This window comes from Amblyomma maculatum, chromosome 10 (assembly GCF_055883805.1).
Source record: "Amblyomma maculatum isolate TAMU_Amacu chromosome 10, ASM5588380v1, whole genome shotgun sequence".
Taxonomy (NCBI): Eukaryota; Metazoa; Arthropoda; class Arachnida; order Ixodida; family Ixodidae; genus Amblyomma; species Amblyomma maculatum.
Window position 1 is genome coordinate 143,704,638 of NC_139353.1, and position 14,138 is coordinate 143,718,775.

The 14,138-nt window shown below is 44.3% G+C and overlaps 1 protein-coding gene across 2 annotated transcripts in view; it reads right to left on the reverse strand.

The window, feature by feature from the left end:
• Positions 1 to 2,893, reverse strand: part of LOC146177606 (cytochrome P450 2J1-like) — a 35,438-nt gene extending 32,545 nt beyond the window's left edge. For both annotated transcript variants that reach the window (XM_084581164.1, XM_084581163.1), the window contains exon 1: positions 2,772 to 2,893. The gene's annotated coding sequence lies outside the window, so the exon portion shown is untranslated. The remainder of the gene's footprint in view (positions 1 to 2,771) is intronic.
• Between the last annotated feature and the right edge of the window lie 11,245 nt (positions 2,894 to 14,138).

Sequence of the window (14,138 nt, forward strand, 5' to 3'; positions counted from 1 at the left end):
AAAGGGGCAGTATAGAAGGAATATTTTCCATCCATGCTTTAAGATCGGTTCCACGAACCCACAAAATTCTATGATTGACGAATGCGTTGCGAAATTATTTTTCGGGGTAATTTGTGCCACAGCCGGACCCTGATGGCAGAGCATAGAAAACGTTTATTAGCGCTTCTCGTGGGTGTGTATGTTCTTCAGTGGAACAATGTCACCGAGTGTACAGCATCGATCCTTGTAGTGGGCCGCAGGCCAGACCGAAGTGCATCAAGTTTTCATAGCTGATCACACGAGAAACTGTCTTTCAAAGACCATAACGGAAGCCTCAGTCACAGCGAACACATGGATGTGAATGCTGATTGTATGCATCGTAGAACAGGAACAAAGGAGAGGCAGCGTCTATGCTAACGATTATTATGCTTCCTGCTGTGACGTCAGTTCAGATGGCATATCCGTTGTAGCAGGCATCGTTTTTATTCAGTGCCTTAACCATAGTCTGAATATACAGTTAAGGTGAAGCCCTGCCTTGTCCTTCTACTTGCCAATTGTGTTAGCCTTTCACCAATGTACTTATGCGCACAGCCTGGAATGTTACGCAAACATAATTTTTCTTTACAGCGTGGTATTTTTTTATCCTTTCACACTGTTTCCTGAAGAGCTATGTAAACAGCCTCATATCAAGATAAAGTAATATCGTCTTTACCACCTCGGCACAGCTTTACTGCCTCTTCTACGACTTTCTTCGTGACTCGCAGTGGTTTTTGTGTTCGACCATGGACGTATGGCCCTAGATGTGCCATATCGACGTGCTTAATCGGATAAAACTTTAAGGACCGAGGTAGCTTTCCTCCTCCTGCTTAGCTGTTCCTTTAATGCAGGAAAGCCTGCATTTTAAGAATGTTCAGTTCGTAGACACGTTAGTGCATTCATTCAAAGCCCTTTTCACGACAATGGATGCAAAATGTTATCTTCAGGGCAAACTGTGCCGACTTCATTGTGGTAGTCCTGCTAAACGGCTTATTTTAGTATCATTAGGTAGATTGCACGATGCCATCAGTCGCAAAGCTTGTACTCAAGTGAACCTTCTACGGGGCTACCCGGGGCTCCTGTGCTTTTGCACCTTAGAAAATCTGTACAAGGTGGACGAAAGCTGCTTTTGCAGACCAGCCACTATATTTTTGACGCAGCGCTCTTGATGTCACAGGCAGGGCAACGCTACGCGACCAAAACAACAGTACACCCGAGCTAGACAGAACCTCCGCTACCACACACTTTTTCTTTGTCCTCCTACACTCTCGGCTCCTCTTCTTCATCCATCTAGTCTGTAACATTTACCCCCTTTTCGCAAACAAAGCTCTCCGGGCGAGTAAGGTGTCACGAGTATGACACTTCTTCAAGCGGGCGACATGCGTAACCTCAGTGTTCGCCGAACGTCGTCTACTGACCATAAGGCGTGCAATCCGGTTGTTTAGTTCACCGGGTCGCTCTCAAATTAGATATGGGCTGGTGTAGCGTGCCAGCATTTTCTGGTGTAAGCCCTCATAGGTTTCCAAAGCCAGACTAGGTCACCGGGGAGGTAGGTGATCTGGCGATGGTGGTCGTCATAGCGAGCTTTTTATCTGTCTTGCGATGACAAAGTCCGCAATTGGGCTATCCGCCGCGCATCTTCAGCCAGGCAGACAGTTTCCGCTAAACACGGGTCGTCGTCAGTGGAACATGGTCTCATGTCTGGCAGTGTTGAATGCGTATGTGATGAAGGGGAGAACACAGTTCCAGTTTTTATGGCCCGAAACAACGTACATTGCAAGCATATTGGTTAGAGTTCTGTTGGTGCGTTCTGTTAAACCAATTGTCTGAGGGTGGTAAGGGATCGAATGCCTGAAATCGGATGCGCATAAACGGACAAGTTCTTCTATTACATCAGCAGTAAACTGACGGCCTTTGTCACTTAACACAACTCTCGGTGGACCATGTCGCAAGATGACTGAATGCAGCCTAAAAAGTGACACTTGGTAAGCTGTAGCGGCAGGATGAGCGGCCGTCTCATTGTAGTGAGTATGATGATCCACACATACAACAATCCAACGATTGCCTTTTTGCTACTTTGGGAAAGGGCCCAAAAGGCCAACTCCGACTTTCTCAAAAGGTGCCTTGGGCGGCATTACTTCTTCATCCATCTATACTGTAACAATATTATTCGAAAGCTGTTTGCTGTTTCGATTTCCTACATCAACATGGATCTAACAAGTCCAATTCTCGCTTCGACAGTCGCGCCTGTAAATGACGACCGTGTCGTTTCGTTGGGCCGCGCTAAGGATTACAACCAAATCCTTGTCAAGCAATCTCTTAGAGCTACCCTAGAAACGAGAACCCTTAAGCAAGCATATATTAGCGACATCCCTTATATCCCTATACGTTTCTAATAAACTTATCTAAACCAAATGTTTCAAAATTCAGAGTATTTTCACTGTGAGGTGAGGACAGTCCTGTATTTAGGAATGCAGGAAGAGGCTTCTAAAAAGTTTTCATTGGGTTTATAATGTTTCGCAAACAACTGCTCAGTTCTGTAGTGGTGATGGAAATAGGCATGTTATGCGGTCATCGATGAAGAAATTGACTACGCTTCCTGGCCGCACTCAACATATAACTGGCAAGCAACATTCTATGTAACGCACCATAAAGCAACTGAAACAATCTAGAACGACATAGAAGCCAATACGAGCGGCTACGAGCATTCTAGATAAACCTGGTAGCATATACAGTCGCAAAGCGATGACACTCACCTGATCCGCTAAACTGGCTCCAGTAAGGCTCTTAACAACGTAGCCCCGTGCCGGCAGCTTTCGGCTTAAACAAACAGAGCAAAGCTCCGCTTCCATATTTTCAAGCTAGCCCATAAAACGGCCTTTGACAGTAGAGATAAATGCAGCTTTGCACTGACGTGTACGAAGAGAGTAAGACATAAGAATGCAGCCGTCTAGTTCATTGACGTAAAAACGAAAACCGAAAATATAATCAGAAGAAACACACACGTCAGAGCTTTATTCATACTGCAGTTCATGAGAACGCAGACCCTCCACTGTGATGAAGACTTTGTACCCCTATATAAAACGAAACCGACGTCACATCATTAGCCATATACCGAGTTTTCTTGTTAATATAACAACGCGGTCAAAACGGTAAAGTAGGACTGGAAAAGGTAGCGACGGCTTAACTACCGTATTTTTGTACTCGAAATTCATTTTTGAGTATGTGCTAATTACGCATCTTTGACACTATTCGTCTCGGGAATAAAGTGGGAATTCTGAAGATGTAGGGTAGGTTTGGTTTGTGGGGTTTGCGTACCAACTTGACTCAGGCTATCAGAGACGCCGTAGTGAAGGGGTTTGGAAATTTTTACCACCTGGTGTAATTTAGCATACACTTACATATAATAGCGCAAGGGCGCCTAGCTTTTCTCCTCCATCAAAAGGAGCTGCCGCGTCCATAGAAAAGTAGTCAAGCGCTCTAACAACTGTACCACCAAGGCGGGGTTGAAGATGTGCGCTGTCCCAAAAAACCAATTCTGATTGAAACGATATCACCAAGGAAACAGTTTACGTAGTTTATTCACCGGTCTTTAAAAAATCACGTCGGTGACCAGCTTCCTGCGCATATCGCTCGGCTTAAGTATAATCGCCCGCTAAAAAAACATTTAGTGGGTCAACTATCCTTGAACTAACTCAAGAACTTTAGCCATGGCCTGGCGCTGCATTTGCTGCTGCGGTTTATGGATCTCTGCTAGATTCCGCGCTTAGTAAGCTTCTCGGCAACGAGCTAGTCTAGGTTCTCTTTGTTCATTGGTCTCAGCAGCCTCTCTGAAACAGCGGCGATCTCTGCGTCTCTCTTTAGCGACAGTAGTTTCCTCTAGGCCTCGGATAGATGGGGTGGATGAAATATAGGAGCGTCCCCTTTGAAACGGAGTGGTAGCAGTTGCTATCATGCTCGTTTATCCCCTGTATCCGAATTACTGTTTTAGATCATCATTCTATTTATTAAATTTTTGTTTCCACATTACTAACATTATGTCACTTCTCTGCTTTTGAGCCACCAATCTTCAAATCATTTTTTCCTAGCTTCCACCGCAGGTTCATTCACCCGGCCAATGGTATCTCTAAACACCAGGGCCCCAGGAACAGTGACTGCGTCTGTATCGACTTCCGGATGGATACCGTCCCATTCGAGTATAAGATGGTTAATTATTTCTGTGGATTTACCACATACTGCACATTGTCATCTTCATGGGTAAATTTCTTTTTCTAGCTGCGTGTTCTAAGGCACCCTGATCTAGTTTCAAAAAGTAGGGCACTGCTTCTTATGTTATCGAAGAAAGCTTCCTACCTGATCTGCCTTTTCCACTTTCGATATAGTTCCACACTGTATTTCTTTTCTATACAATTTATACAATTTTTACCCTATGTGCTTAACCTGTTGTTTAACGCTCTTTATTTCTTCGTCCTTGTGACCAGCATACTTACTGGGTAATTTCCTTTTTCCTCCATTTTGAGTCAATGCTTTTTAGGTATATGCATTTAAATACTTTAGCTGCCCACCTGTTACTGTCGAATTTCCTCAGGCGTTCTTCATATAATATTTTACTCTGAGCTTCGAAAGGCTCCACCCATATCTCTGTACCGCCTTTTTTGGGGTTTTGCCGTGGGCACCCAGTGCTAATTGTCCGACGGCTCTCTGATATATTTTAAATGACGACTGTACCTCTGCCTTTAGGCACAAAACTACATTTCCGAAAGTAAGCCCGGGTACCACAATTATTTTCCAAATACCTCTTAACACCTGATACCTGTTGTATCCGCACAATGCCCTATGCTTCATTATCCCGGCATTTCTTCGCCCTTTTTGCCCTAAGTGATTGATCATACTTTTCAATGTATGCCAATCCTTTGTTTACTCATACCCCAAAATATTTATATTCCGCCACTCTAGGTATTTCATGGCCTTGTAGTTTAGACCCTGATCAGTTGAGCCGTTGAAAATCATCAGACCCGACTTAACTGCGCTGAAACTGAAGCCTAGAGCGTCCCCTTCGTCTCCGCAATACTTAACTTGAGTTCGAAAGTTTTCCTGGCTGTCTGCAAACAGCCCAATATCGTCTGCATACAATAAACCGGGGAGGCACTGCTCTGCCACCTTTCCGCCTAATCTATACGACAGGTTAAAACCCAGGTTACTTGTTACTTTCTTGTATCCTCCGTTCCCTATTTATCATATAAAGTATGAACAGCAGCGGTGATATAGGACAACCTTGTCTTGAGCCTTTACATACCTTGATAGCTTCCGTATTTCTTATTCCTTACCATGTAATTTCTACTTTGTAATCCCGGTATATTTCCTGTAGGAACACTGTTATCTCATACCCGATACCTTCTTCTCTTAATATGTTCCACAGGAGTTCCCTGTTTGCGTTGCTGTACGTCCCGTTTATGTCCAGGAAGGCCAAATACAAAGGTCTATTTTCCACTATAGATATTTCGATGCATTGGGTAAGCACGAACAGGCTATCATCTAAGCGCCTACAATTTCTGAAGCCGTTCTGAAGTTCTCCGAGTATCTTCTTACATTCTACTCATGATTGCATCCTTAATTGCACCGCCTGCATGGCCAACCTTTATATAGATTTAATAATAACCGGCCTCTATGCTTTCATATGCATCCTATCTTTTTGTTTACGTTTATGATCCCTTCCCAGATTACATTCCCCTTCTCCGTCTGTTTCCATTTTTGCGAGCTTGCTATAAATTGCCTGCGGCAATAAACAGCAGTCATTTGTCGTCTGCCTATTCCGAAATTCCCATGTGATTTGTCTCTAACATTTTGTTTCTCTATATACAATAACAAGGTTATGTCGCTCACAGAAATCTAGCAGTAGCTTCCCGTTGCAATTCGTCTATCCATCCAGATCGTCGATGTGGCCGTTCATGTCCCCCAGCAGAATAATATCGGCCCCGTCTTCAAACTGGCTTATATCATCACTGAGACATGCAATGAGATCCTTGTTTTCCTTCCTGCATTGGTTTCCTGTTTCTAAATAAACTACTCCTAGCCATGTCCTTATGCCAGAAAATGTTCCTGATGCCCCAGATATATTCTATGCAAGATGATTTTATTTTTTGACAATTTGTTCCTTGGTGTATCAACATATCTAACCCTCCCTCCTTTTTCTTAGTCCTCGTTTTGTTGCACCTTTCCCAGACGTAGCCTTCTATACACGGCGGATCTTCTAGAGATCTGAGATGAGTCTCGCATAGAGCGTACACACCTATTTTGTCATCCTTCAACTTCTGTTCTATCTCTAGCCATTTCGCTCTTTATCTACCTCCTTGCTTGTTTATGTAGCTGATCCTGGTGTTAAATCTCTTTTTTGACTTTTCTTTCTGGAACTTCTCTTTGCCACTTTGTTGGGCTCCGCCTCCATTATTTCGCTTTCTCCTCCTTCACTTCCAACTACCCCTGTGCGTTCCCCTTAAAAAAGCTACAGTCCTGCCTGCCAGGCGCCAGCCGATCTCTGCTCCCACCCTTCTGTTAAAATGGTTGCCATCTCGCTGAAAAGACCTGCCAAAACCTGCTCTATGCACATCCCTGTTTACCTTAACCACTTCTTAACGCTCCTATAGGCGTAACTTCCTTATGTGAATATTAACTGTCACCACGTCCTTTTCAAGCTTTCCGTTCGTTCCTATCCCCTCCGGTACTGTGCACACAACAATCTGAGCTTGCTGTGCTCTCGCCCTGATATCGTCAACTCCCCAGGCTAAACTTGTCACCAGTCCTGCAGCGTCACCCTTTAGGATATTTCATCCCCGCGGCTGCTATCACCATAATGCTCTATGCAGAATTTTTGACAGCCCTTTTTTTGGCCTCGTTCAGCACTGCGTTCAATGTCATCCCTGGGAAGGTTGAAACTAACACTCGCTTATCACCCTTACACATTCCATGATATCTCGACTGCACCTGCTCATGTTGGAATGCAAGGCACCCATGTGCTGTGCGATGTCAGGGCACGTTAAAGAGCCCTAGGTGGTCGAAATTTCCAGAGTCCTTCCCTACGGCGTCTGTCATAGCCTGAGTCGCTTTGGGATGTTAAACCCCACAAACCAAACCAAATCATGTTGAAATCTGCGGTGATAAGCACCCGGTCATTCTCTCTCTCCCTCCCAACTGTTGGCTACTGCTTTGTGTTATATGTGTCTTTGTCTCTTGGAGCTTCCATTTTTCCTTACTTCTTTCTTTCTTGACTTCTTAGTAGCTACTTCGTTTTGACATGCAACATGGCGGATTCGGCTGACACTACGCCTACGAACTCGACCAGGCTCGTCCAGGCTAAAGTTAGTATACAGATTGATGCTTGTTGGTCTAGTTGGTTAAACATGACTTCAGTAACAGCGCAGGTAGAAAGAAAGGACGGGATAGAACACAAGAGAAAAGAGCGTTGACTTTCAACTATTTATTTCACCAAACATGCCACGTATACACCAGCAAGATTGAAATCAAAAAATGGGTAGAGAGCAAAGGGGAAACAACACTCGTCATGCCACAACATAGCACCTGGAGCCTAATTCCGAACATCTAAAAATCTAAGTTCCTTCTGCGTCAGAACGATCGATGGCATGCTAACACATTTATTTTCAGCACGCGCTATCTTCACCACCTCGATTATTTTTCAAAACCTGTGATCCTTATGGTTGCTGTCAATTGTGCATTGATTAAATGCTGGTACGCATAGCTTTTTTCGATGCTGACGCCCGCAGTTACGGTAGTGCAGGCTGAGTTGACCTTGGTTCCTTCATATACATTGTTATTGTGTTATCTCAACCTTGTGTTAACACATCTGCCTGTATGTCCGATATATTCGCGGCCGCACGATAAAGGCACGCGATATACTACACCCCCTTGACAAATGACGAAGCGGTTCTGATGATTAACACCGAAGGGTTCTCCTTAGTTGCGAATTGGTTTGTTTTCCTGCATAACACTAACATTTTCAACCGCGCAAGGAAAACAATTTAGAAGCCCATTCGTTTTCCAATTTTTTGGTTTTCAGATTATGTACATATACATGCACATATGGAATTACTGCTACTTTTCTGCGATCATCCTTCTCGTGCCCTACTCTTTTCTTGCCAAGCATACATTCAGCCACACCGCAAACGAGGGCTTCAGGGTAGGCAGCGTCATAAAGCCACCTAATATGGAGCGCCAGGGCTCCACGGAGCATATGTACACAAGACTTAGCACATTGCTGATTCTGCATTTCTCTATACCTCGTTTTATCAGTTATGAGTGCACCGATACCGCAGGGAGAACAGCTTTTTTCGCTTCACATTTATCGAGGTTATGGACCTCGAGCGAAACCCGCACTGTATGCAACTGATAAGAAAAAAACGTGGTAGCAGCTTCTCGGACCCTGATACATAACTGCCGATTCACACCGAAGCTGGCCTCGCACTGATCAGAATAGCCTAACAGGCGACGCTCACTGCAGCAGAAGGAATTGTTTTCGGACCCTTTCCCTCGCGTTTTTTTCTCTCTCATTCGCCTTCTGGCGTAGCAGCACCAAGCAGTTGACGATCGCGCGATACATTTAAAAAGTAGCCTAGTCTGTTGGTCAAATATTTTAGGAGAATCCCCCATGGTGGAGTAGATTTGTAATAAGGGAGTAATTACTCATTGCATCCACCCAAGCCTAGTCTGTAAACGCAGTTCAAAGAGAACGCGTTCTGTTTTCTCAGACATGTCTTGGAACGCTGAAGTGGGTCGGTTATCACTGGAAGCGCATCTAGTCTTCAGATATTCAATTAGACACGGTGAAAATCTAATTTACGTAAACAGTAGCTTGGTACAAACGTTTAATCGCCTGTTATGATAGAAGGCCTTCAACTTCGGAATTAATTTTTATTGTCAATGTTTTAAAGAGTTACTTAAATCGTTTTTGCTAAATAACTTTAAAAACGAATAGTGCTGTCAAGGCTACGTGAATCTCAGCCGCCTTATATTTAGTTTAACTAAGGCTAGCACGCACAGTCATTCTAAAGGCTTGGTCACCTTTACCTGAGACAACTGGTAAAGTCAGCGTATATATACAGGCTTTTGATGTTAATAAACGCCTCGTAGCAGGGTCAAAACGTTTTTCGTCGGCTAGAGTGAGGCTGCCCTGTGATGTGAGTCCGCTATCAATGTGCCCTATAGGGCGACGTTCCGCCAAAACCTTATTGTTCGTTATAAAACCCGACACGCGAGCTGCCTAGACATTATCAATCTCTGAACCATTCTTTTGGCGGTGTAAGTACTCATACGTTCTGTAACGGTATTTGCAATCTTTTTTTCTGTCTTTTCATGGTATTTTTCTGTTTTCATGGTAAGGCAAGCTACAGACAAAGATAGCTTAAAGCAAGTTCAGAAGGTCTGAATTGCAGCAGACTCTAAGCCGTCGCGTTCATCAACCTCACATGAGTGGCAGCGAACTCTAAACGTTCGCTGCCAGTCGTGTGCGGTTGATGAACGCGACGGCATGCAAAGAACAGCGAGACAGACGTGTAGTTAAGCACGTGGTATGGTCGGCCGCGGTGATGACAAAGGGGTTCATTTCAAAAGTCAGCGAAGCTTGTAAGTTCTCGTCAGCACGGTATTGAAACCCACTAGAGGCCATAAAAAGGAGAGGTGTCTATAATAATCTTACACAAAGGGTCTCAGTGCTAGCTCATTAAAATTGCATCCAGTGTAGAGCGAGAGAAAGAAGATGGTTACACGCTAAGATAGAGGCACTGAACAAGGGTTGAAGGGGAGCATCAGTTTGCAAGCCGTATCAACATTTTCGAAATTTAAGCTTGACTCAGGAAGTCAGGCTCCCCTTCAACCATTTTCCAGTGATTTTAAAAAACAGCCATGTGTGACTAACAGACGTAAGGATGCATCAGGAAATCTAGATTTCGTTAGTACCTGCGCTTGCCTGTATTGGTGACATTACACAAAATGCCACACAATATCTAGCGGAAACGTTTTTATCAGTGCCACGTGCTAAGCAAATTAAAAAGCCCCCGATACGAAAGCACAGCGCTAATATATTACAGGTGGAGCCATGAAGGTGATTTGTTGTGGAGTTCGTCACCGAGAAACCGAAAAGGGCTAGAATGCGCCAAGAGTAAGGCTAAGTTGCGTTGTGATTAGTGGAGTGGATTACAAAGTCTTCTTAAGCCATCTGCTTCCTTTAGGAATACAGAAACATCCGGTAAGCAAGCAAGCCCTTTTCGTTTAAAATCAATGGTAGATGAAAATGAATGTGTTAGTTGTAAACTCGAATTAAAATATTTTTTCTGTCGGTCTCAAATTTAGTGCATGAGATTTAATCTAGGTTCACCTCTCTGTACGATCCAAATAATAATACACCTTCTTTTCCCAGCAAACGCTATGTGCCAGTTGTGTGTCCAAGGCAGAGACGGCATAAAATAAATCTATGTAACGTCCCTTCTCAATTTGATTTCTATTATACCTGCAGTTTGTTACTTAATATACTATTCAATGACGATTGCTGTTTTTCTTTCATTGTTTACAACGTACTAGCGCCATGCAGTCGCTGACTTTCAAAGACAAGTAAATGGGGGACATATAGGACTTGCGACCTTTTTAAGCTGTTGACTCCGTTGTCATAAGCATCAGCGGCGCACACGTCTGCAATTTAGTTGCCTGGTACTATGATGCGACTGTTGACCCAGCCGAATTTTATACTCTGTCTTTGAGCAGTGGCTGTTCTTAAATTATTTATGATGTCCCCAACTGATACTACCACAGCGTTTGTAGGGTGAACAATTGCGAGTACGTTTAGGAAGTCTAACAACGCTGTTTCTTATGTACCCGTCTATTATTTTTCTACCTTCGAGGTGTCACACCACCTCAAGAAGGCTGGCGGCAAGTGCGGCGTGCGTGTTGTGTCTTCAGACCCTCACAAGCTGGAACTCATGTGCATGTGCATGGGACGCATGTGGCGACATGTGCTACCTAGTAAATGACAAGAAGAAGAGGCCTGTGGGCAAATTTAAGCATACAAAACAACTAGTTAATTGTGAGGCTGGAGTGGTGTACAGCATTCTTCGCGCCTGTGGCAGACGGTACATTGGACAGACGGAACTCTGCATTAACGAACGTTTGCTCAAACACTGCAGGACAGCTCATTCGTTAACAGGCGCAGATCACTTAGCTGACCACGTTCGCCGCTCCTTACACAAGCCGCCATGCAAGGTGTTTTTGAGTAAGACATGTGCCTAGCGCAAGTTCAAGACTCTAAAGAGCCGAGAAACGTTTAAAGCCTTTAGTATAATTAATGAACAAGAGACCTGAGTCAGCGGTCCTTCTGTGGGGTTGCGTAGAAAAGAAACAGACTACCCCAAGTCAAATGTGTTGGGTCAACCAGGTAGGCGATAGAAGGTGTGCGGATGTGAAGAGGGAAAACATGTGTGACATGGAGTTTGTTCTTGATGTGTATGTTGATATTGTTATGTGGTCGTGGAATACTGCAACGTCTGCAAGAAGCGACCCGACCATTCACACACCACCGACCGCCTCTCAAAATCGGCTTCATGACGCAGAAAGCGATATGGTATGTGCGAGTGGCAAGTGCCGATGATATCGCCGACACAGGGCCCGCTATCTTGCGATTTCTATGACTGGCAGCTCGCTCCATTTACCTGATATGCGATAATGCTGCCCTGCCGTATCACATTCGGTTCCTATTTGTTACTATTTCCATATCTGTAAAATATGCACGTGTTTTTCTGCCGAGATACTTTTTATGTATGTTTCCTTATTCATATTATTTTATTTCGTGTAGCGTTGTTTCTTTACCTTGGGTGTTATGTCTGAAAAGATTACCTAATATATTTTTGGATTTTTCACTGTTCGTTACTAACGGTTTTGATACTTTTTCAGGCACTGTTATATGTATGTATATCTGCTCTGAACCCCCTTACACAATTCCTCCCTGAACGCCTGTAAGGTATTAAAATAAATGAATAAAGAATGAAAGAAAGTGCAAGCTATTAAATGTAGATTCTGATAACTCGGCACGCCAGCCATGGACTTGCTGCTTTTCGAACGGTATTGCAAATTTACGAACTGTGGCCAGCAACGTCTTTCCAATGTGACACGTTAAAGGATTCCACCGGTGCCCTTCCAGAAACAAGGCAGTATCGGCGACCGGTAGTGGCGGGGATTCTCCTTATTACATCGTTATATGCCACGGCAGCACAAAGGGTACTAAGTGCGTGCTCAGGCACGCAATTTTTCCAGGCAATATACCATTCCGATTCAAAAGTTCAGTTCGAACAGATCGAAGCTTTTCAAGACTATTTATATGCCACGTCAAATCCCGGAAGATAGGAGTTTTCAAGGAATGTCACATGAAGTCACATTATGTTGCATCCAAATTTCGTCAACTTCAGATGAAGGCAAAATCTAGGGGATCATTGGGCCATATAGGCGGCTAAACTTCGAAGGCAACACTGATTCGGTAATTGTCAAATCAAGAGTGATACCGTATTTAGGGAGGTTCGGACCAAGTCGAATTTTGTGGCAGAATTTCGGAGGGGTCACTTCAATTTCGGAGTGATCACGTGACTGATTTGGCCATACCTAATTGCTGATATTCGAGTTAGTAGTTGCAGATTAACTGCCTATCAATATTATTGGTAAGCGGACACCTTCAGAGAAAATGACCTGTAGACAGGTACTTTTCTCCCAATTATCGCATTAATGACTAAGCATTACCGGCAACTGTATTGAGCGAGCCCCATTTGCGGTGGCACGTCGAGTATTTCGAGCAGGTTGAAAGCGAGATACAATTCAGTCCCGGCGCCGGAAAAAGTCCAAAACACGCGGGTCACCTGCAGCGCAAATGTGTCTACCGCTTCCTCATCGAAGGGGGTGAACTGTTGCGCCACCACTGAGCACAATGCTGTATAAAGTCAGCGGCCCGGGCATCTAACATGCCCGCTTGCATTGAAGAACGCGAGCATCCGATCATGATCATCATTTTCGCGACAGTGACGCCGGGACAGTAACAAGACATGCGGAGCAAGGAAGGGTCACACGGGCGGGGAGCGTTCAGATGCGCGTGACGATTTTCTGCTTTCGACTAACTCGTCTAGGCGGCCCTGAGTTTTTCTTAGATGTGGCGCTTAGTGTACTTCTGTCTGCAACTGTACATGACTGAAATATTTTACTGTAAAGGCTCACACATATGCACGCAACCCCTCAAGACGCCAGTGGAAAGAGTGGTGTGAACCAATTTCAGTTAAATACACGAATTCCTCAGTCTGGTGAACATTACGTGCAATGGAACACAGCCGCTGTTTTGTTGACGCAACCACATATGCATGCTGTACGTTTAACCTGTCGCCGGAAGATTTCGCAAACAAGCAGCTGCACAAAAACCTTTCCCGAACACGATATTCTTTCTCCTTTTCCCTGTGGGTTTAATTTGACAGGTATCCCATCACATGTATATAAACGTCTCTCAGCTGCCGGCGCCGACTGAACTGGCTGGCACAAACGATGTGAAAAGAAAGAGTTTCCTGCCTGGAAAATATTTCGTGTAAAGTTTACAAGAACCTATGTACCCTTACACTACCTCAATTAGTACACACACCATAAAATATCGCTGAAGATACCTTTCCCGAGAGCTGGAAATCTACTGTCGGGATTCCAGAAACCAGGCAAGCATCCAACACACCTTGTTAACAAACGACCCATTTCGTTAACACCAACGCTCTCCAAGCAGGTAGAAAAAATGCTTGCACCACCACTGTTTTTGTGGATTGAGCAGCACGGTTTCTATTCCCCCTTTCAAACTAATACACAGATGACCAGTTGGCCGTCTTGGCGTCAGCTGTTCCGTCATCTATTAGTAGCCGCAATGTGCGTGCCGCATTAGCAATGGAAATTGAAAAGGCATGCGGCAACATCAGTCATACTGCAATCCTGAAGTCCACTTACATGCTTCATCTTCCTCTAACAGTGCTCAGGCTTGCTTTAAGGAAGCAAATTATTGAATTATTGCTTTAAGGAAGACCATTTGTAATATGACGCAATGGGGAAGGAGCCTG